The sequence below is a fragment of the Sturnira hondurensis genome, unplaced genomic scaffold (genome assembly GCF_014824575.4).
Source record: "Sturnira hondurensis isolate 20B ecotype Veracruz unplaced genomic scaffold, ASM1482457v3 Scaffold0006413, whole genome shotgun sequence".
Lineage (NCBI taxonomy): Eukaryota > Metazoa > Chordata > Mammalia > Chiroptera > Phyllostomidae > Sturnira > Sturnira hondurensis.
In genome coordinates this window covers 6,538,980-6,564,365 of record NW_028079044.1, presented here as the reverse complement: position 1 = coordinate 6,564,365, position 25,386 = coordinate 6,538,980, and the positions used below count along the sequence as shown (strand labels likewise).

The window sequence follows — 25,386 nt, the reverse complement described above, 5'->3', positions numbered from 1 at the left end:
GATCTACCACATTTGTGTTTATTTTCATGATCGGTCTCAACATGGTTGTTTATTACACAGTAATAAATCATTATTGTATGATATGCTGGTTTCTGTAGGGTATTTTAAATTTTGTCAGAAATATTTGACTGTGAATATAAAAACACAATGAGCAAAATTCCCAAAATGAATAAGGTATCTCCTAGAAAACTATTGTATTGAGAAATCTATGGGGAGGAGATAAGAAAACAAGTACCTTCTAAACCACCTTGCAGTTAACCTGAAGAAGCAAACATAGTATCGTAGTTGGAGCTGCTAGGACGAATTATAGCCTAGATGGCTTATAAACAACCGAAATCTATTTTTTACGGTCTGAAGGCTGGCAGCCCAAGATCAGGGTGCCAGCTGGGTTACAGACTCATAATGTGTCATGGAAGAAGATGGGGGGAGGGCTCTGAGGAGTCCCTTTTATCAGAGCACTACTCCCACCAGTGTGGCTTTCACCTCATGACCTCCAAAACACCCCACCTCCTCCTTCCATGACATTGAGGGTTAGGATTTCAACATACGAATTTTGAGTGGATACAAACATTTAGTCCATAATACCGAGTAAATATAACATCCTTGAATTTGGCATGTGGAGCAAAATGAAAAAATGGTATTTTACTGAAGAAGCTTTAATTTCTGAATAAAATTAAAACCCTAAAACTTTACTAACTCACAACTAAAATTCTCATCTTTATATTTGATGCTCCCAAGGAAGAAAGTGGTAATGGTTCTTTTTCTTGGCCTCCAGAATGACGACGGTGAACGTAAAGCAAATTACCCTCCATCCCATTCTGTGAAAAAGTTTCATATCTTCTTACTGGTTTAAATGTAACAGCTTCACTTTGCTGTATCATAGTTTTAAATAAAAACAAATACTCTTTTAGAGGATCACCCAATCTTTGGAGGTTTTTTAAAGGTAACCTATAACAGCCAATATAGTTTTTATGTCTGGGGAAAAAATTAGTTAGAGCTGCCAGAACAAAAATAACCATTTGATTTTTTAAATTAATCTAGGAGACAGGAAACAAAAAGACTGTTAAAATCATGCCACAAAAAGGTGTTCAGCCAATTTTCTCTTGCATCCTGTTTCAAAATACCTATGAATAAACCCTGACACCAGGTAACCTTTACAGTGAAACAAACGTTCCTCAGGCGTGGACTAAATGGGCATGATGGTCAAAGAGAAAGGATACCCAAGAGGCCAAAGACCAAAACACAAACGTCTTGGGTGCGCAGAGCAGGGGATGGGCTTCTAAAGGTGTGAGGGGCATAGAAACAATGACGAGAGCAGGCCTAAACAAGGACCGACCGGGAAGCAGAGGAGACAGCCAGCTACAACAGGACTATGCAGTCCAGAAAAATCAAGACTTAATCTAAACTCTTCCATTTTTAATCAGTATAGTGATTTTTCTACTTATAGACACAGTTCTCAAGTCAGAGTTAAAAATGGTAAAAGCTTTTATTAAACCTAAGACCTTAAGTCTTTTCACTCTTATACAAGAAGACAGGATCTTGTCTATAACTCCACAGAGGATTGTAGAAGAAACAGGAATCTCTATGAAATTACTATACATAAACCCTGACTGCTAAAAATATATATATTATAATTATATAGAAGATAATTATATTATTAAAGAATTATATAAATACATGTATGTATGTATGTATGTATGTATGTATGTTTTCTGGATCTAAAGAAGCCATTAACTTCAGACAAGGTGGTTGTCCCTTAATCCCAAAGCCTGGTTCTATTCAAAAATCATAGACACATGGAAAGGGTGGATGTACTGAAGTGTCACTGGTGATTTTTCTTTTTTATTGTAAAATTCACATAAAATTCATTTTAAAGTGTACAGCTCAGTGCCATTTAATACAGTGCAATGTTATGCAAACATCACCACTATCTAGGTCCCTAACATTTTTATCATTTAAAAATAAACTCCATACACATTAGCAGTCATTCCCCATTCCCATCTTCCAGAAGCCCTGGTGAGAGTTACCACTAACCTACTTTTTGTCTCTATGAATTTGCCTATCCTGGACATTTTATATCAGTAGAATCATACAGTAGGTGGTCTTCTGTGTCTGGTTTCTTTAACTTATAATGTTCTCAAGGTTCCTTCTTGTTGTAGCATACATCACTGCTTCATTCCTTTGTATGACTGAATAATATTCCATTGTGCAGGTATATTACATTTGTTTAACAATCCATCAGTTGATAACCAGCAGTTGGTACGTTGTTTCTCCCTGAAATTCCTTTTTACCTTAAGTGTGTCAAAGAGGAAATTGATTCCTAGACTAATTTCACAAGCCTAAATTACCTGTTTTTTAGTTTCATTTTCAACTAAAAAGAATAGCAAGTTTAAAAAGTGTTTTTTTAATTCACAGACACAAAATCCTGGAAATGCGTGAGTTCACTTATAGGTACAACCATTCTCAGTTAACACAACAACCGTATGCTTTCTATTAATGTAATTTGAAATTCAAAATACAGTAACTATCATTTGTAAGAACCTACCAAAGCAATAAGACAAAGCCCTGCTTTGTTTTCAAAATACATATGACTCCCACCTCTCTTCCTCCATGAGAATCACTGATTTAAACCAGCTCCCAGAGATGAGAATGAGAATAATTCAACATCAGTCATTATTATTCAGCAGCAAATATTTATTAAGCAACTTTTATCAGCATGATGTAGTCTAGGAGAACCAAAGTTCTAGTCTCACACCTAACAATCAGCTCTGAGAATTAGCTTTTTTGTGGTCTTTACTTTTTCATTCATAAAACTGGGCCATCCAAATGGTGGGGGGTGGGGTTCAGCTTAATAAAGTATAACTAGTCCCCACCTCAGTGCTGCATTGAGGGAAGATGGCTCTATTTGCCAGTTTTACGCATCTGAGTATTCTTTCACGCAGAGGCTACTCGACTTTGGTAGAAGAGAAAACTAACAGTTCCCTCCCCAAAACAAGTCTTCATAATGTGATTTCATTATTGGGGCCAAGGATGTGAGAAATAACCCAATTTAGCTATAGTTTTTTTTTAAATATAAGTTAAGAATTTTTAGAATTCATTGTGTTAAATTATGAATGTTTTGGCTCCTTTCCACTGATACTAACTGAAATATATGATTAGTCATGTTAAATTGGAAATCGTTTTACCTTGTTTTACCAGTGAAAAAGTCCAGCTAAGGGTTCCCACACTTCAAACATGCTTCTAGGAAAATACACATTCTTACTAAGTAATGAGAACTGAACTAGTCATTTCCATCCCTTCATTATTCTAATGTCCATGCCTGGGCCCTGAGCCTTCCATCAACCCTGGCTAAACAGAGTTATTTTCTGACAATGGTTAGGAAAGCCCTCTTGGTTGTCAAGACTTCTCAAAAGGAGAAGGACTTCTCCCAAGGAGAATAACTTTCCTTCCACTGTCAAATTTCCCTCTTAACTAGTTTATTTTGCCACTTGCAACCTCTATCCCCTCCAAACATAAAATCTCCAATTATGTTTTTTAACAATAATAGGATCCTAAACTTAAATGTTACCTCATCAAACCACCTTATTTTTAAGACTTGCTCAAGGATACAGTTTGTGAGCAAGAACACTATGCCAAGAATGCAGGTCTTACGACTTCGATTAGAGCTCTTCATTGTCCACACTCCCAGTTTCGACATCAACCACTCAACCTTTTCCTCCCAATCTTCTTCCTGCACAGTGTCCACCCACATCACGGACCAGCCTTGCTGGTTGCCATGACCAGTTTTCACCACTGCAGATACTTTCGTGCAGTGAGGTTGAAATAATACAAATACAACCTGATTGCTATTTACTCGCTTAAACTTCAGCTGACTTGTNCTTGCTCAAGGATACAGTTTGTGAGCAAGAACACTGTGCCAAGAATGCAGGTCTTACGACTTCGATTAGAGCTCTTCATTGTCTACACTCCCAGTTTCGACATCAACCACTCAACCTTTTCCTCCCAATCTTCTTCCTGCACAGTGTCCACCCACATCACGGACCAGCCTTGCTGGTTGCCATGACCAGTTTTCACCACTGCAGATACTTTCGTGCAGTGAGGTTGAAATAATACAAATACAACCTGATTGCTATTTACTCGCTTAAACTTCAGCTGACTTGTTCTGTTTAAAAACTCCAGAGAGCAGAAGTAATTGTGTTACACAAAATATTGTTAAATTCTAGAGACTGAAATGCAAGAGCAAGTCATGTAGACCTTACTGTACGTGAGAGGACAGCAATTTCCAGAAGAAAAAATGCCTATCACTAAAGATCCAGATGGAGCTGTGGGCATGGGGGAAATGAACAAGTCACAGCAGTAAAGATGGAGCAGACTAACCCTCTCCTAGGTCAGAAACTGGATTAAAGAGCACACAGAGTCCTTCCTTCCAAAGGAGTAGTGTAAGGCAAGGGGCTGATGTAAGGATCACTGCTATTCCTTGATGATGGGGAATACTCATTAAATGATTTTTGAAAGGGCAAACAATGAATATCATCACCTCAAGGAGCTTTGCTTTAGAGGCCTGGAATAAGATAAGATATATTTCATTAACACCTCAGTTCTCAGTGGGGCTTTTAGTTCTTTCAGAATATGTTTAAGTGAAAATGGCAAGAATAAGTATGAATTTTTTAATGTGATCTAAAAATATAAATATTGGAGGGTAGAAATCAGCCGGAAACTAGTTCCCATATCTAATAAATGTAGCCATTCCTGCACTCTGTCTCTCCAAAAAGATGTTGTAGTAAATCCGAATGCTGGAAATAGATTGTTCAGTGCCCTCAGACCACCTGAACGCAGTCCAGTGGGATTATTATTTGGGGAGAAGCCTCACAAATACAAGTTTATTGTTGAATCTTGTTTCCATGACTCCAAGCAATTGCTTATGTTTTGAGTACCCATGAAACCTTCTAACTTTCTAAATCTTCTTTTAAAAATATAGAACAGCTGTTAGCCTGCTCATATGTTATGCATAAGAAGCCCACAAGGGATAAAACCCTTCATTAATATGTTGAATTATTTTTAACACACTTATATTTCTATCCTGAATCATCATCTCAAAAAGATGGCAAGTTTCCATCTTCCCAGCTGGGGGGAGCACCTGCAAAATACAAACCCATACTGTGACACATCTGGTACCAAAAAAACAATCTTGTTTCATCTGGCTAGCAGACTAAAATATCAGAATCATTGAACAGAAACAAGGCAAAAAGTTAACTGCCTCGTATGCAGTCAACACAGATGTCTAGTTAACCTGTGTATATTGTAAGCACATGTATATGTTAACGGAGCACAGAGCTCTTTAATAAGCCAGAGTTGGAATATAAATGCAAGAGAATTTTAAAGACCTGAATGCAATAATTCAGTTCTTTTTTTTTCTTCCCATAGAAACTAAGTTACTTTTTTCAAGATCTCAGCATTCTTTTTAAACAGATGCGTATGACTCAAACAAATATTTTGTTGCATTTGTGAGGTATCTCCAAATTATTTATTTTCTTTAAAAACTGTATTTCATGTTTTTCTGTTTTAATATTTAGGTTATGTTTCTTTAAATGGCAAATTACTTACTTAACCCAGGTGTCTTGGTTTGTGTTACCTCAAAAGCAGGCTCTGACACAAGGACTGAGTGTGAGTAGTTTGAGAGGTTACCTCGGGAAGCATCAGAGAGGAAGTGGGGAAAATGAGTCAGGAAAGGAACAGATGCCAATAAGTGAGTGAGGTAATGAACTGGTCATTTCTGTGGGCAACTGGCACTCAGTTTCTCTGGAAATCCTCTGGGAAATCATGTAGAACTCACCTCTGAAGCTGCCTGGACCAGTCCATTTATCCACCAACTTCCATCTTTGTGGTGAGGGCTGCCCCAGGGGCAATAATGCTATACCCCCTTTGTAACTGCCTGCAGGGGGCAAGCCCGCTAGCAGTGAAGAAAGTCCTCAGGCAGAGAGGAGAGAGACACTGGCTTGATGCAGGATGCTGTCACTGAGCTAGAAATTTCTACTGCAGCCCCCAGTACACTCAAGCAGCTGAGGGGATGCGTGGCAGGCATCAACATTTGCTGACTGATCGAGGTCAGCACACTGTGTGATGAGCCTGACACCCGAAGTAAGAGTAACTAGCCTGATGTCTTCATACCATGTGAACCTCTTCCTTGACCTTTTTCCTATTGGTTCTCCACTTTTTTCTCTCTCTCTTCTCTCTTTCTCCTCTTCTAGTCTAGTTTCTTCTCTGAATATCACTCACTTAACAAATCAGGTGCCAACCATGTCTATGACACATGGATCTCAATAATACCAAGATACATTAGCTATTACATAAAGTGGCATCTTATAGTTAATACTACGAGCTTATCTGATTCCAGAACACATCACAAGTCCAACACAAAGTATTGTATATAATCAGATGACCTTCAAAGGTGAATTTTCAGAAAAGCTTGTGAGGATAAAGCTTCAAGACTCTTCCCTTATAGCAGTTGCTTCCAAGGCCCTGAAGAGACCCTAGAAATGTGTCATATGGTCGTATTATTTTTGTAAAGTTTGCTAAACTAATACATTTTAGTTGAATGGTTAGAATCACTCTGTCCTTTTAGGTCCCTCCTTGCCCCTCCCCCCTTGTCACAGCACACTTCTCATGCTGGATGGCACTGAAGTAATCACAGTATTTTCAGGAATCCAGCACACAGAAGTTGAGTTAAGAAGGTACATTTGGAAAACAAAAACTTCTGATCTGGCCCAGATGGAGGTGTAAGTAGATATGCTTCACTTTCTTGCACAATCAAAAGAAAAATAATAACCAATTTAAAAACAAAAAAACAATCAGAACTGCCAGAATATTGAACTGTATGGAAGTCCGACAACCAAGGAGTTAAGAAACATTCATCCAGACTGGTAGGAGGGGCAGAGACAGACAGCCAGGGATGGAGAAGACACGTGGCAAGGTGGCAGCTGGTGGACCAGGATATCCCATGTTTGCCTGTGGATAACCTGGGAGGAACAAATGGGAAGTGAGACAGATCACACAACCTAGGGTTCCAGCTCAAGAAACTAATGCCTCAAAACCTCTGGCTGTAAAAATCATGGGGGTTGTAGCACAGGAGAAACTCACAGTCTCACAGAAGAGTCCGTTGAAGGGACCCATGCAATCCTAGAACATACACAAACCCACCCACCCGGGAATAATCATGAGAAAGGGCACAATTCTCTGTGGGAAGTGGGATAAGTGACTAAAAGTAGAGTGAGAGCCCATCAAGCAGCATTGTTCCCTTTCAGACCCCTCCCCCACATACAATGCCACAATGCAGCAACATGGGTTGCCCTTCCCTGGCGAGTACCTGAGGCTCCACCTCTTACAACTTAACAGGTAAGCGGGGACAAAGAAATATGGCCCAAATGAAAGAACAAATCAAAACTCCAGAAAAAGAACTAAGCAACGAAGAGACAAACAACCTATCAGATGTAAAGTTCAAAATACTGGTAATCAGGATACTCACAGAAATGATTGAGTACAGTTGCAAAATAAAGGAAGAAATAAAGGCTATACAAAGTGAAATGAAGAAAAATGTATTGGGGACCAACAATGAAGGGAAGGAAACTGGGACTTAGAACAATGGTTTGGAACAGAGGAAGAAATAAACATTCAACTGGAACAGAATGAAAAAACAAGAATCCAAAAAAGTAAGGAGAGGCTTAGGAACCTCCAGGACAACTTTAAATGTTCCAACATCCATATCATAGGGGTGCCAAAAGGAAAAGAGGAACAGTAAGAAATTGAAAACCTATTTGAAAAAAATAATGAAAGGAAAGTTCCCCAATCTGGCAAAGGAAATAGACATGGAAGTCTAGGAAGCTCAGAGAGTCCCAAAGAAATTGAACCCAAGGAGGAACACACCAAGACACAGTATAATTAAATTACCCAAGATTAACAATAAGGAGAGAATCTCAAAAGCAGCAAGAAAAGAGGAGACAGTTACCTACAAAGTAGTACCTGTAAGACTATCAGCTGATTTCTCAACAGAAACCTTACTGACAAGAAGGAGCTAGAAAGAAATATTTGAAGTCATGAAAGGCAAGGACCTACATCCGAGATTACTCTATGCAGCAAAGCTATTATTTAGAATGGAAGGACAGATAAAGTGCTCCCCAGATGAGTAAAGTCAAAGTAGCTCATCATCACTAAGCCCTTATTATATGAAATATTAAAGAAACTCATCTAAGAAGATCAAAACTATGAACAGTAAAATGACAACAAACTCACAACTGTGAACAACTGAACCTAAAAAACAAAAACAAACTGAGCAAACAGCTAGAACAGGAACAGAATCACAGAAATGGAGATCACATGGAGGGTTATCAGTGGAGATGGGGTGGGAAGAGAATGGGGGAAAGGTACAGGGAATAAGAAGCATAACTGATAGGCACAAAATAGACAGGGAGAGGCTAAGAATAATATGAGAAATGGAGAAGCCAAAGAATTCATATGTATGAACCATAGACATGAACCAAGGGGAGAATGCTGGTGGGAGGGGGTGTGGAGGGTGAGAAACACTTGTTATTCTTTACAAAGATTATCTCGCTTTATGGTATGGGCATTTCCATTCCGTTTGAAAGATGAAGAGGCTGAGCCTCAGAGAAACACACGGCCCAAGTCACATAAGCAGAAAATGGTAGAGGTAGGTCTACAAACCAGATCAGTTTGGCTCCAAAGCTCATAGTCCTAATCACCTCATTTCTGCTCAGTGACCATTGATTTTTATCTATGCTTCACTTTAAAAACCTGTCATTACCCTGGCTGGTGTAGCTCAGTGGATTGAGCGCGGGCCTGCGACTCAGATGACCGCGGTTTGATTCTCAGTCAGGGCACATGCCTGGGTTGCAGGCCGGTTCCCTGCAGGCCAACTCCCAGCAGGGGGCGCACGAAAGGCAACCATACATTGATGTTTCTCTCCCTCTCCTTCCCTTCCCCTGTAAAGATAAATAAATAAAATCTTTTTTAAAAAAGTGTGCCAGTCTTTAAAAAAAATAAAAATAAAAATAAAAAAATAAAAACCTGTCATTAAACCAAAAACCCTATCTACCAGAGGTAAGTCTAGTAGATGCCATGGGTGAATAAATTGCATTAAGATCTTTGATCCCTATTAAAGAAACATTACTAATAAAAGACAATTACATATTTGAAAGTTACTAAAAGGGTAGATCTTAAAAATTCTCATCACAAGAAAATAATCTGTAACTATGCATAATGATGAGTGTTAACTAGATTTATTCTGGTAATCACTTTGCAATATGTACAAATATTATTGTACACCTTATGTTGTACACCTGAAACTAATGTAATGTTACATGTCAATTATATCTCAATAAGAAAAAACTATATGAGAGTTAATTTGGGAAATAAGGAAGTCTCAGCACCCTTAACATCATACCACGGGGTCTGGACATGATGCTTCTTCCTCTCTAGTCAAGGCATTTATGGAAGAAATTAAAAGTTTATACTAGGGATGTTCAAGGCAGCTTCCAAAACTAGGCTAGATTCAGGAAGGATCCAAGTGGAGTAAGGAAGGCATTAAGCAATTAAAGTTTCTAGTTAACACTGAAAACACAACACACAGCCCTTGTGTGGTTCTTCTGTGGATCACTGAAACATACCCACTTTAGACCAAACAGCTAAAGGACACTTTACTATATGTCTTTTTTTAAAAAAAAACTTCATGGTGCTGCAAGCATTTTTATGAACTGAAAAATAAAATCAATTATGCAAGGTTGAACAATGAATAAAAAGAGTATTCTTTTTATTTGCTTCCTTTGCTTGGAAACAAAAGAGTACCCTTTGTTTGCTTCTTAAACATTAATGTAGAGCTGTTGGATATCAGTTGCAACTAATAACATGTTCAAGTGTTTTTTTTTAAATAGTTCAAGAAATACAAATCTACTTAGCTCTGCCAGATGCTTCTGTAGCAAACAGGGATCCCAGCAAGTCAAATTCACGCTCTGTTATCTTCCCAGTAGCTTCAATAATGAACTACTTAATGTGGAAGCTTCTTAGGCCCTGGCTCTTGACAGTTTTATAGCCCTGGGTCAAAGTTTTCAACAGCACTGGGGCAGGTGTGACTAAGCAGCTAGATTACACATACTGACTTTCCACTTGCAGATACACAATGTTTATTTTTCAGGGTGAGCCTGTAAACCAGCTGACCAATTAGGCTGCAGATTCTCCATGCCTCATGAAACTAAGCAAAGACTGTGAATATAAAAGCCTCAGAAACACATGCAGGCTGAATTTTCTTTAATGTCTTCATATAATCTATATGAAAAAGAACTCCCAGCCGGTAGTCTCCTTCTACACCAGAGCCCCAGACACACCTTCAGGCAGTAGACAGGATCAAACTTCAGAAACAGAGGCAGAGTTTACAAGAAAGCTTCTGAATTCCTCTAACATTTCTGCCACTCACCCTGTCATTCAAACCACTCCACAATTAATTTGCCAGCTTTTTAAACAAAAATTTTCTTCAATGACTCCTCTCTTCTGGCCAAATTGCTCTTCTCATGACCTCTTAAAGATGTGGTGTGTATTCCGACTTCTCTGCTTCCACTCAAAGCATCACCCCTCGTTTAGAATGTCATCATTCCTCCCTCCCTATCTCTCCTTCTCAAAAACAGATCCCACACCTCCATCTGGATCCCACCCAGAAGGAGCCACCTGCTCCATGAAGACTTCTTCGCCACAGTGATTTCTCTCTTCTCTGACTCCTCTTAGCAATAACTGTTTATATATCCATTTGATACTCATACTGCTGCATGACCATCTCCATATCATTATGTAACTTTATTTATGTGTATTTGTCATCCTGAAAAACTTTTTAGCCACCTGTAGGTCACTTCTACTTGAGCGGCTACCATCCTGCAAATTCATCCAATCTATCAACAAGCCTATATTCTTCTTAAACTTCTTTTATCAGCACCACCACTCTTAGATTTAGCCAGGCTCCAAGCTTTGGAGTCTCCTGGGAGTCTCCTTCCTCTTTCATGTTTCCCGTATTTGATCATGGCCAGGGCCTGTGGTTTCTAGCATTGTCGTATCTATTGCAATCAACTTCCTGCCCTTTCCACTTCCACTACCAACACCCTTGCTTGGGTCTTTATTTCTTTACCTGGACTATTTCAAAAGTTTTCCACAGTCCTCTCTATCTCCAGTTTCTCTATCTCCAATTCAATCTAAACACCTAAGACAGATTGATCTTCTAAATACAGATCTGAATCATGATACTTCTCTACATAAATACCTTCCATGGCATCCTAAGACCTACCGAATAAAGTATAAAATTCCTCAATCTGTCATGAAGTATGCCCCGTGCCATGGAGCTGTGGTGTGCCATTCAGATCCCCCTTCAGCACCAAGGCATTCAGTCGTCCCGATGCCACAGGTGGCTTCTGATAGGCAATGGTTAAACTCCTCCCCGGAAATTGCTTGGGCCAAAAGGAGCTGTTTGGCCCAAGTTTTGCTCCCTCTCTGGAGGCAGCCCACATCGAGTGACTGATCAGTACAGGTACACAATGGCCCAGCCCCGTTGTCTCAATTCGGACAACTTTGTAGGGTTATCCTAGGTTCTGCGTGCCCTGTGGGATTAGTTTAGAGCTCCATCGCAACTTCATTTTAGTCCAGCCTCTCTGTCTGCCAAATTCTGTCTTCCTAAATCCTCTACAAGAGTGGGCCCCATGAGCATTCCCCAATAAACTCCTTGCACTGAATCATTATCTCAGAATTCGTGTTCGGGAAACCCAACTTGATACCTAACTATCTTTCACCTCTTCCACTCCTATCCTTCATATATCCTACATTCCAGTTGAACTGTGTTATCTGCCAATCCTTAAAGATATCTCGTACAAACTCGTACATCCACAAAAATATCTACTGAATATCTAAAATGTTCCAAACTGTGTAAGAGGTATTGACTGACCTAAGGGGATATAGGCTAGTAAACAGGCTATTAGTATGAACAGTGATTTCCCAGCTGAAGCCATAGAAAGAGCAGGGAAAAGAACATGCTAGACAGAGAACAGCATGGACAGAGAACAGCATGGACAGAGAACAGCATGCACAAAGTCCTAAAGATATGAAAACTCAACTGGTGAGTCGGTGAATTGCAAATGCACATCAAAAGGGCTGAAGTTCGGTGGCAAGAGATGAGGTAAAAGAGGTCAGCAGGGCCAAAACAAGAGAGGCAAGGAGCCCTAAGATACTATCCTTAGGCCAAAGGAGAGCTAGTAGAGGGCTTTAAGGAAAGAAACAGCACAATGATTATATTTTTGTTTTAGAAAGATTCATTTGACTACAATGTAAAAAAAGTATTAGCTGAAGAAAAGATATAATATAGATGGCTACTACCATGACCCAAACAAAAGATGATGGAGTGATGACCGGAGGAGGTGGTAATGGAAATGGACAGACCTGGACGGATTAGGAGATATTAAGAAACTATGGTATAAAGGGCACAATAGTTTACCCCAGGGAGAGGGAAGACGGAATGAAAGATTGTACCATGTTTCTGACTTGAATAACTGAATGTACATTATTTACTAAGATAAGAAACATCGAGAAAGAAGCAGAACTGGGGAGAAAAATAATGACTTCAGTTTTGGACATGCTGCACTTAAGATACCTAAATAAGAATTGGATATGTGAGTGTGGACAGGAAGTAATTAGATACATATGTCTGACCTTTAAGAGATCAGCCTGGCCAGAAGCACAGACCAGACATCACCAGCATCTACCTGGTCAAAGAAACCTGGTGGTAAGACTGAGGGGAAAAAAGGGGGTCTGTCAGAAAAAAGGAGGAAACCCAGTGGAAACTGGTGTCAGAAAAGTCAAGAGAATTCTTCAAGATGAAGCAAGTGGTCAACAGTGTCATACATTGCTCAGACAAAATAAAATAAAGACCAAAACAGTGTCCACTGACTGTAAACACAGCTATGCTTTTCAACAAACTGTTGCCTAACCAGAAACCATAGACACTTTTTCACCTTTCAAGGATCCACTCAAATTGCCTCACATTTGCTTAGTGATTTACTAAACACCATCACATGTTAACTCACTTACTGCATATACTTTTTGAGGGTTAAAAGCACCACTTACGTATCTTGGCACCCTCCCTAGCTCATTAAAATGTGGATGCTGTAGATGCAGAAAAGGAGCCAAATTTGCAGAAAATGATTCATAAAAGAAGAAACTCTAAAGACAGGAAGAGCCAGTCCACAAGCCAGAACTATTCCTTATGTCACAACTAAGATAAGACCATGTCATGTGGAAAGAGTCATCAAAAAATGCCCTCGATTTTTCAGGAAGGAACACTGAGTCAGTCTTCATCCTTATATATAAACTTGATGACTGAAATAACAGTGATGAGGCCATCCTGCCTTTTCAGTGTGACATTAACTTCAATGACCAGTTTAGTGCTAGGTCTATAGCAAAATGGCCACATGTTCCAGGCCCTAATTGCTCTCACTCACCCCAAAAGGGCAGCCATGAGCAGCCACTGATAAAGAGGCATTTGCCTAGCTTTGTGCAGTGGCAGTATCGTAGCCAATGAGGTTTATCCCAGGCTCAATTATTGCTAATTGAAAGAGGCATTCATCTTCTGACTGTTCTTCTTTTCTAGAGTGTGAATGTCTAAAAAATTTTAAAAAGCCTATTTGAATAGGCACAACTGCCAGCTTCACTTATCCCTTCAAATTTAATGAGCCTATTTTGTTTTATGGGTGCTTCAAAAGAACTAACAGAGAAGAGGTGGCTATAAATGGAAAACATGAAGCAACTTGCTGAGACCTCATGGTGAGGTCGATGGCTTGCTTCGTCATGCCTTTGCAGACCAACATTTCCAGAATTCCCTTTTCAAACACAGATCAAAACTCAAGTGAGAAAAAGAGAATTCTCGTTCTCCAACGTATCGACCTAAAAGAATATTTCAAGGCAGTTTGAAATATTGCAGCCACTAACATAGCAACAGTTAAAGCAGTAGAAATGTGGGAATTTTTTTTTGGAGACATTCAGCCCAGATTCCCAGAGCCAGAAATTATTCTGCCCTACCCCTATCCCTGCCTAAGCAACATTCCTCCTAAGTTCTCAAGAGGCGCTGGCATTTAGAACATTTGCTAATATTTATTCAACATCCAGAAGAGTACCTTTAAAATGGCAGGTCCTTGATGGTGGTAACTAACACTCAACACCAGTACCAAATAGCTGTGTAAGAGGTAGATTTTTATAAACAGTAAGAGGGCAGAACAGTAAAGCTGAAAATTAAACGTAAAAATTCATGGCAGCTTGTATCTGCAATATGTTGCCTAAAGAAATTCAGCTCAGTAAGATGTTAATAAATTCCTATGAAATTAAACAAGCCGAGACATGAGGAAAGGTACTTTACTGAGGTCATGAAGTACCTTCTCAGAATTAGTTTAATTCTCTCTGTGCTCTTACTGTTTCAATACTGCAATATTAGACTCATGTCACAATATAATAGTATGCTACAGTTTATAATCTTAATAACCCTAAGCGCACACACACACATGCAGAGCCCACAACTATTTTGGAGTTCTTCATGAAGAACATGGATATAGATAGTGGTTAAGAACGATTTAAGTTAGAAAGAACATTTGCCAAACACCAACTATATATTAAGTTGAGAAGAAAGCTATTTGGACTAAACCAGTAAATTCTCTTCTGAAGCTAATTATGATTATTATTAATAATCATAATTAGAATTTTAGATGCATTATACATCTGGCATCAGCAACAATTCTGTGAAGTGAGATTATTGTTTTCGTCCCATTTCAGAAGTGAGGAAATCAGGGCTCAAAGAACTTAAGTAATTTTTCCAGTTGTTCATAGGTGCTGTGGCCGATAAGTGAGAAAGCAAGGATTTGAACCTCAGCTGTCGGGCTCCAGAGGCTATGACCCCAACCACTATGTTACACTGCCTACATTTAGGCTCAATATACCCCACCATAAGCAACAGGCATGAGACTGATTTGCAAACAGACTTCCCAGAGCTTAAAAAAAAAGAGTTTCCCTCTACCTATGAAATTTGAGATATTTCTTCTTTCATAGTATGTCGTGGAACTGCTGACCTGAAACAGTAGAGTAACTCAACACCTCCCAGTTCCCATGCTGCCCATTCCACTGACATGTTGGCATTTCATTCAGTATTTATTCATTTCATCCATTTTTATGACAAATTAATGTAAGATTGTGTCCAGTGTAACAACTACAGCTATGCACAGATTTTAATAATTTTCAAGAACTTGGATTTTTTTCCCAGAAGCTTGCTTTTTTTAACTAAACATTTAACATCTGTATCTTTTGGTAATCATTTACTACTTGTTCCAGTTCTCATAATTATTAGTGGAGATTGTGTTTGATTTTGGAACAGCCCAAGCAGATTGCTAATGGGGTTCCTTTCCTCTGTTGGTAAATGAAAGATTCCAATAGTTACTACATATTTTACCAATAGCAAATTAACTATAACTTCATGTGCACCCTTTTTGAAACAATCTGAATTTTTTTAAAGCTCATAATAGGAGATGACTTCTTTTTCAAATAATTACCTCATACTTTTAAACTGATCCGTATTCTCCAAAGTGTCAAATTATAAATCACTGTCATAAATTATAAATTAACTTCACTATCAACTTACAAAATAATTTAATTCAGTAAAAATAATTAAATAGAATTTATTAGGTGACTATAATGTGTCTGAATAGTCAGTAACAGTCCAATACAAGGGTCCATATCATTTACAGACAGAAATAAAAGGAATATTTATTGATTAAATGTAAAAGTTCATCCTCTTTTTAGCTCTTCCATTCCAAGTAGCATATGGTGCACAACAGTCCATTTTTATTTATTTGTTTTCCAAGTAAGATATGCAGAAATTTGATTTGAAGAAAAAGAATGAAAAAACTAAGCATATTGAGTATGGTACATTACTTCAGTAAGGTATTTACGATGAACAAGACCCTACAAAATATGCTGATAAGATAGATAAAAATGTGAAAACAGGTCTAAAAGTAAATTTATCTCACACATTTGATCTAGTTATTTTCATTCTGTATTGTTTTGACCACATTTTTATGGAGAAAGATATACCCTAAAGAAAATTTTACTGAATCATTGTAATATTTTGACCAAAGTTCTATGTATATATAAAGTGTTTCTAATTTTTTCATTTTTATTTTTATTTTATGATACTATTTTTGTGAAAATCAATCCTTTTTTGTGCTAAATTCTACAACAAAGATTTTATCACTTAGGAGGTTTTCATCTAGATCGAATTTTATTGATTGTGCCTTCACCTATTTTGTGACAATTTTCTCGTGCCAAATAAAATACTGCTACCTAAATTACCTGAGGAATACATAATTCTTCTGTTAAATTTGATAAATAACGTGCTCGCTTAAACAGCACATAGACTAAAATTGGAACGATACAAAGAAGATTAGCATGGCCCCTGCGCAAGGATGACATGCAAATTTGTGAAGCATTCCATATTTTTACACCAATCCAAAAGAACCTATGCACCCCAATGTTCATAGCAGCACAATTTACAAAGCCAAGAGTTGGAAGCAACCTAGGTGCCCATCAGTAAATGAATGGATCCAAAAGCTATGGTACATTTATACAATGGAATTCTATGCAGCAGAAAGAAAGAAGCTCCTACCCTTTGCAATAGCATGGATGAAACTGGAAAGCATTATGCTGAGTGAAATAAACCAGGCAGTGAAAGACAAATACCATATGATCTCACCTTTAACAGGAAGCTAAACAACAAACCAAATAGGCAAGCAAAATATAACCAAAGACACTGAAATACAGAATAGGCTGACAGGGACTAGAGGGGAGAGGGAAGAGAATTTCAGGAGGAAAGGGGAAGGATTCACAGGAACAAGTATAAAGGACACATGGACAAAAACTAAAGGGGGGGTGGAAATGGGAGGGAGTTGGGGAGCACTGGGGCGGTGGGCTGGGATGGGAGTGAAAGACAGAAAACTGTACTTGAACAATAATTAAATTTAAAAAATGCTTTTAAAAATTGGTAAATAACACATTGTATATGTAAAGTTTTCATTATTGTCACTGTTATTTCTTATTATTTACACTTGTGATATTCATTATGATCTTGGTTAAAAATAACTGATTATTGGTTCATGATAACATTAATAGTAATTTCTCTCAGATAGTCCAAGATTAACCTATCCTTAAGGGTTAGCCAGTTGTATGGTTTGTATACTTCTAATCACTTTTGTATTCCATGTACTAACTACCCACATTGTTGACTAAATGATCTTGGTCAAGTTACTTAACCTATCTGACTGTTTCTCAGTTTTCTCATTTATAAAATTAGAATTAGAATGGTATATACTTAATTAAATTGTTAAATTATAAGAGAATAAATGTAAAGCACATAAAAAAAACCTTGGTGTCTAGTAAGCACTCAGTAGATATAGCTATGATACTTTTCACTATTATTAGTGGCAGAGAAAAGAATACATAAAAGTATCAAAATGGCCCTGGTGTCAAAATGGTGAAGTCAAATGACAAGATCAAACCAGGAAGATCAAAGATGAGACCAAAATATCCTGTTTTATTTACACATAGTATCAACTCATTTACAAGTCCACCCTGAAATATATAAAGAAGAAAATTTTTATTACACTCTATCATAATTAAGCAACCATTTTGCTGTTTTAGTAACACCTCTATGAGGGGCGACACAAATAACACAGAAGTACCTTCTGGAGGGTGAGCCCCTTGTAGTACAGGCTTCCCCTAGATGAGTGTTCTAGGAACCCATATGTATCAGTGTACCAGCCAGCATTGTTGTAAGGGGCTACATTTGGCTTCAGTGAATTTTTTTTTGAAAACTTTCAACACCTGTGCTCACCTCACTATGGGTGACTTACAAGCACACCTGTCCCCAAGGCACTGTGTGTTCAGGACTTTTTGACCAATAATGGCTCCTGTGCCCCAGTTCCCTATTCACCAAATCTCACTGAGTGATTTTATGTTTCCCTGAATGAAAAAAGTCCTCAAATGGAAACATTTTGCTGATGTTGAAAAGATGAAACAAAAAAGGCAGAATTAAAAAATATCAAAACCAACAAGTTTAAAAACTGTTTTGAGCACTGGAGAAAACGCCTCGTTAGGTGTATTGTACTGAATGAAGGTACTTTAAAGGTGAGTGAATAAACATATAAGAGTCAACACACAAATTTTTATAAACAAATTCCATTTTTGAGTCCCCCCTCATATACTAAGTTCATTTAGGTAAAGGTATGATACAACACCATGTAATTCATAGCAAGCCTGCTACTGCCTCATGTCTTTTCCTTCTTTAAAATTCTTACATGTTTATTTATTTTTAAGTATATTTTATTGATTAAACTATTACAATTGCCCCAATTTTTCTCCCTTTGCTCCTCTCCACCCAACACCCCACCATCCCTCAGGCAATCCCCACAACTTTGTCTATGTCCATGGGTCATGCATATAGGTTCTTTGGCTACTCCATTCCCTACACTGTATTTTACATCCCCGTGGCTGTTCTGTAACTACCAATTTGTACTTCTTATCCCATTCACCTTTTCACCCATTTCTCCAAACGCCTCTCTCATCTGGCAGCCATCAAACTGTTCTCCATATCTATGACTCTGTTTCTGTTCTGATTGTTTTCTTAGTTTGTTTTTTAGAGTCAATTGTTGATAGATATGTACTTATTGCCAATTGTATGAAAACTCCCATTGTTCATAGTTTTAATCTTCTTTTACTTAAATAAGTCCCTTTAGCATTTCATATAAAATGGTTTGGTGGGGAGGACTTCCACCAAGATGGAGGCATAGGTGGAAACACTGTGCCTTCTCCCACAACCAAGTTTCAATACAACAAAAGTTTTGGAGAACTAAGACACACCCAGAGACCAGAAAACCGAATTATACGGAAGTCCAACAGCTACGAACCGTTCAATGGGGACGGTAAGAGAGGCAGAGTCAGCAGCGGAGCAGGGTCGGGAAGGACAGACCTAGGAGGGCAGGCAGCCTGGACCTAGTCGGGGTGGGGGGCAGAGTGACCACGTTCGCACATTCGTGCACAGTGAGACGGACCACGCAGGCCCCAGGGGGCGAACCCAGTGATGGAGGGCTGACAGCGGTGGCACACTCGCATACAGTGGCGCGGGGCGCGTGGCCCTGGTGACGGTGGTGGCTGCAGTGCTGGTGGGGGTCGCGGCGGCGGGCACCGGAGGGAAGCCATTGTCCCTCTTTGACCCCATCCCCACATACAACGTCACAACCGAGCGACTGAGTTGCCCTGCTCTGGTGAAAACCTAGGGCTCCGTTCCTGCTACTTAACAGGCACGAACAGCCCAAAAGATGGCGCAAGAACTCAAAGTCCCAGAGCCAATAACTCTAAGCGACCAACAGATTGCCAGCCTCTCAGAAGCCCAATTTAAAACACTATTTATCAGGATGCTCACAGAATTGGTAGAGTACAGTCATAAATTAGAGGAACATATGAAGGCTAAACTAATTGAAATGAAGGGAGAGATGTCCAGGAAACCAATAGCGATGGAAAGGAAAATGGGACTCAGATCAATGGAATGGACCAGAAGGAAGAACAAAACATCCCACCAGAAAGGAAAGAAGAAATGAGAATTCAACAAAATGAGGAGAGGCTTAGGAACCTCCAGGATATCTTTAAACGTTCCAACATCTGGATTATAGGGGTACCAGAAGGGGGAAAGAAACAGCCACCAGTGGAACACTTATTTGAACAAATAATAAAGGAGAACTTCCCCAGTCTGGCAAAGGAAGAGGAGGAGAGGGGGAGAAGGCACAGAAAAATAGCATAGATGGTAGGTAGAAAATAGATAGGGGGGAGGGCGAGAATAGTGGGGGAAATATAGAATCTAAAGAAGTTGAGACACATGCTTATAAACTAAGGGGGGAGAAGGGTGGGGGAGGGAGTGTGCGGGTGGAGGGGAATGAAGGGGGGAATAGAACAACTGTAATGGTATAATCAATAAACTATATTTTAAAAATAATAATAATAAAATAAAATAATAAAAAAAAATAAAATGGTTTGGTGGGGATGAACTCCTTTATCTTTTTCTTGTCTCAGAAGATATTTACCTACCTTTAGATTCTAAATGATAGCTTTGCTGGATAGAGTAATCTTGGTTGTAGGTCCTTGCTTTTCATCATTTTGAATATTTCTTGTGCTTCCTTTCCAGCCTGCAAAGTTTCTTTTGAGAAACCAGCTGACAGTCTTGTGGGAACACCCCTGTAGGTAACTACCTGATTTTCTTTTGCTTCTTTGAAGATTCTCTCTTTACATTCAACCTTTGGCATTTTGATTATGATGTGTCTTGGTGTGGGTCTTTTTGCATCTATCTTGTTTGGGATTTGCTGTGCTTCTTGGATTTGTATGTCTATTTCCTTCACCAAATTAGGGAAGTTTTATTTTATTATTTTTTCAAATAGGTTTCCAATTTCTTGTTTTTCTCTTCTCCTTCTGGCAACCCTATGATGCAAATGTTGGATTGCTTGAAGTTGTCCCAGAGGCTCCTTATATTATCCTCATTTTTTTATTCTTTTTTTTTTCTTGCTGTTCTTGTCAGTTGTTTTTTGCTTCCTTATGTTCCAAATCATCGATTTGGTTCTTGGCTACTGTTGATTCCTCATAAATTTTTCTTTGTTTCAATTAGTGCATCCTTCACTTCTGCCTGGATCTTTTTTTTTTATGCTGTTGAGGTACTCACTAAATACCTTGAGGATTCTTATAACCAGTGTTTAAACTCTGCATCTGAAAGATTGCTTATTTCCATTTTTTTAGTTCTTATTCTGGAGTTTTAATCTTTTCTTTCATTTGGGCCATGTTTCTTTGTCTCCTAGTTTTGGCAGCTTCCTTGTGTTTGTTTTTATGTGTTACATAGAGCTTCTATGACTCCCTGTTTTGGTAGCATTGCCTAATGTAGTAGGTGTCCTGTGCGGTCCAGTGGTATAGCCTCCTCTATCGCCCAAGCTGGCTACTCAAGGTGCACCCTCTGTGTGGGCTGAGTTATCCTCCTCTTATAGTTGAGACTTAATTGCTGTTGGCAGATAGGGAGGGACTTACCTAGGTCAGTCAGATACAAGGACTAGCTATGACCACTGACCACCAACCTCCTCCCTCTGTGAGGAACAGCTGTATAGGGGGCCAACTCCATGGAGCAGGGCTTACTTCAGCAGGACCCTGGAGCTCACTTATGTTCTGCTTGGGGCCATAAAGTTACAAAGTGATCTGCAGCTAGCTGTTTCTTGTGCTGGGCTTGGAAGTGCTCTAGTGAGGCTAGGCTATGAATGAAGGCCACCTGCTGCTAGTGCCAGGCCTGGTACCACTTAGCAAGGTACCTGGACTCACTGAGGCCAGCTGCTGCTTGTTTAAGAGGACTTAGGAAGATCAGAAGCATGAGTCAAGACAAGCCATTCATAAGGAAAAGCCACTGATAACCACTTGGTTGGGCCCCTAAGTTTGGTAGGGCAGAGTCTCAGAGAATCACCAGGGTGGGGCAAACAGTGTGAGCTAGATTGATGGAGTCTCAGATATGGTTCCTGCCATGCTCAGTGGCTCTGTGTGGGGAGGGCTCACACAAGAAACAATGGCCTTTCTGTCTGGGAGAAAGCTGCCCCCCATATTTTGTCCTGATGCCAAATACTTCAGTTCCTCCCTGTATGCCACTGGTGCTTTTCAAACTGCTGCCCTGGTGGAATTCAGCATATGTGAGTCTGAGTAAGTCCACATGCAGGCTATTTAAGAAGAATAGCTTGGGAATCCAGCAGTTTCTTCCACGGACTCAATCTCCACTGGTTTTTATAGCCATAAGTTATGAGGACTTGTCTTCCTGGCACTGGTATCCTGGGCTGGGAGGTCTGGTGTGGGGCTACAATCCCTTGCTCCCAAGATGTTTCTTTTGATTTATATTCATTATATGTGGGTATGGTACCAGCCCATTCTATGTCTTCGCATTTCCACATCTCTGCCCCTCCTACCAGTCTGGATGAATGTGGTTTCTTTTTAATCCCTGGTGGCAGAACCAACATTCAACTCGATTTCTGTCAGTTCTGAGTGATGGTTTTTCTATAGTTTACTTGGAACCTTGATGTGGTTGTGCTAGGAGCTGAGCTGTTTATCTATGCTGCCATCTTGGAGATCTTTCCTTTTTCTTTTCCTTTCCTTTCTTTTTCTTTCCTTTTCTTTTCTTTTTTCTTTCTTTCTTTCTTTCTTTCTTTCTTTCTTTCTTTCTTTCTTTCTTTCTTTCTGCTGTAATGACTGCCCATCATTCCTAAAAATTATAACATTTATGGTAACTTGCTTATCAACCTGCTCTTCTCAATGTTTTCACAATTATTGCATCAATTAAGACTCATAACCACTTTGGAAAGTCTATTAGGCCATTATACTGGTACAATAACTGGGCCACAGAGAGAATATAAGATTTGTCCAAGCAACACAACTACCTAGGAGGTGAGCAAGAACTATAAATTAACCCTTCAAAAATACCCCGATACAAAAGTCAGACAAACACATCACAAGAACAGAAATCTAGCTACTGACCAACATCCCTGATGAATATAGGCTCAAAAATCTTCAATGAAATACTTGCACACCAAATCCAACAGCATAGTAAAAGAATAATGCAACACATCCAAGTGGAATTTATCCCTGGGATATAAGGATGATTAGACATATGAAAATCAATTAACATAATATACCACATCAACAGAATAAAAAATAAAAATCATACAATTGTCTTAACAAATGCATTAAAAAACTGATTGAAAAAAATAAAATCCTTCCAGAACAACTCTCAGTGAACTAGGAACCGAAGAAAAAATATCTCAATATAATTAAAACTATATATGAAAAGCCCAAGGATAGTATGTGCAATGATAAAAAACTGAAGAATGTTCCTCAAACTGAGAACAAAACAAGGACACCTATTCTCCTACACCTGTTTAACATAGTACCAGAAGTCCCAGCCAAAGGAACTAGATAAGAAAAATAAAAAATAAAGGACATACAAAATAGAAAGGAAAAAATAAAATTATCCCTGCTTGCAGATGGCATAATCTTAAATACAGAAAACTCTGAAGATTCCTTTAAAAACTGTTAGACTTAATAAATTTAACATCAACATACAAAAATCAGTAGCATTTTTATACCCTAACAATGAACTATCTGGAAAAGAAATTAGGAAAGATTTATATACTGAAAACTACAAAACACTGATGCAATAAACAAGACACAAACAAATGGAGATAAATCACATGTTCATAGAAAGACTTAATATTGTTAAAATGTACTTATTACTCCAAGTGATCAACAGATTCAATGCAATCTCTCAACAAATCCCAAATGCATTTTTTCAGAAATAGAAAAACAATTCTAAAATTCATATGAAACCATGAGACCACAAAGAACCAAACCAATCCTAAAAAAAAGAAGAAGAAACTTGAAGGCATTATATCCCTTGATTTCAAAATAGATTATGAAGCTACAGTAAGCATTATACTAGTGTAAAGGCAGACATATAGAGCCATGAAACAGAATAGAGCCCAGAAAGAAATCTACACAGAGTCAATTGACTTTTGACAAGGGTGCCAAGGATACAGAGGTGGAAAGAATAGTCTTGAAGAAGTAGTGCTGGGAAAACTGAATATATTCATGCAAAAGAGTGAAAGTAGGCCTTTATCTGATGCCATTAACAAAAAATAAGTTCAAACATAAGGCTTGAAAGTGTAAAGCTCCTAGAAGAAGACATAATGGAATACCTTCAGGTACTCTTGACAATGACACTACGGATATGACACAAAGGGCACTGGCAACAAAAACAAAAATAAACAATTGGGACTACATCAAAATAAGATTCTGCACAGGAAAGGGAACAATCAACAGAGTGAAGAGGCAACCTACAGAGTGGGAAAAAATATTTTTAAACCATATACCTGAAAAGAGTTAATCTCCAAAATATATAAGGAACTCCTACAATTCAATAACAAAAAACTAATAATCTGATTTCATAAATGGGCCTAGGACTTGAATAGACATTTCTTCAAAAATATACAAGTGACCAACAAAGATGTGGGGGAAATTCTCGTTGTCACTAATCATCAGGCAAGTGCAAATCAAAACCACAATGCAATGTCATCTCATACATGTCATAATGATTATTATATATATAAAAAAAACCCGTGGCAAGTTTTGGTGAGGCTGTAGAGCAGGGGTGTCAAACTCATTTTCACCAGGGGCCACATGGGCCTCGCAGTTGGCCCTTCAAAGGGCCAAATATGATATTAGGACTGTATAAATGTAACTACTCCTTAACAAGGGGCAAGGAGCTCAGCGCTGCCACTGCATAGAAACAAGGGGCTGGGCCAAATAAAACAAGGTGGAAGGCCGGATTTAGCCCACCTGTAATATTTGGCTTACCTGTAATATAGAGAAAATGGAACTCTTGAACAGTGTTGGTGGAAATGCAAAAATGATGTCGTCACTATAGAAAATAATACAGAGGTTCTTAAAAAAAATAAGACTAAAACTATCAAATTATTCAACTTCACTCCCATGTATATACCCCCCAAAATTAAAATTGGGATCTCAAAGAGGTAATAATACTTCCATATTTATTGCAGTACAACAGCTAAGGGATGGAAAATACATAAACATCCATTGATGAAAGAATGGAGGGAAAATGTAGTATATACAATACATACAACAGAATGCTATTTAGTCTTTTTTTAAAAAAGGAAATTCTGTAAATTCTGTAATATTTAATAATATGGGTGGACCTTGAGGACATTATACTAAGTGAAACTAGCTAGACACAGAAAGACAAATACTGCATGATTCTATTGATATAAGGCATCCGAAATGATCAAATTCATAAAATCAAACACTATATGGTAGTTACCAGGGGCTGTGGGAAAATAAGAAGTTATTAATCAGCAATCATAAAGTTTCAGTTAAGTAAGGTGAATAAGCTCCAGAGATCTGCTCTATAATGTTGTGCCTATGGTCAACAATAACATACACTTAAAATTGGTTAAAAGGATAAACCTAATGTTGTGTTCTAATCACAAGTTTTTTTGTTGTTTTTAATATTTTTATTGTTGTTCAAGTACACTTGTCTCCATTAATCACAATAAGTTTTTTTAAAAATATATATCTTAGTTATAAATGGTTTAGTTCCTCTAATAATTCACAGGATGCTTATTATAATATCTAAATAACATATTTTTATTGCTTCCCATTACCCTTAGGATTAAAGACCAA

General features: G+C 38.4%; 2 non-coding genes across 2 annotated transcripts; both read left to right on the top strand.

Moving 5' to 3' along the window:
- The first annotated feature begins 13,582 nt into the window (after positions 1 to 13,582).
- On the top strand, positions 13,583 to 13,727 carry LOC118989058 (U4 spliceosomal RNA). Its single transcript, XR_005066940.1, has one exon. It is a non-coding gene; the product is annotated as a U4 spliceosomal RNA (small nuclear RNA).
- Positions 13,728 to 16,466: 2,739 nt separating this feature from the next.
- Positions 16,467 to 16,573, top strand: LOC118988989 (U6 spliceosomal RNA). The gene has a single exon (XR_005066893.1). It is a non-coding gene; the product is annotated as a U6 spliceosomal RNA (small nuclear RNA).
- The last annotated feature ends 8,813 nt before the right edge of the window (positions 16,574 to 25,386 follow it).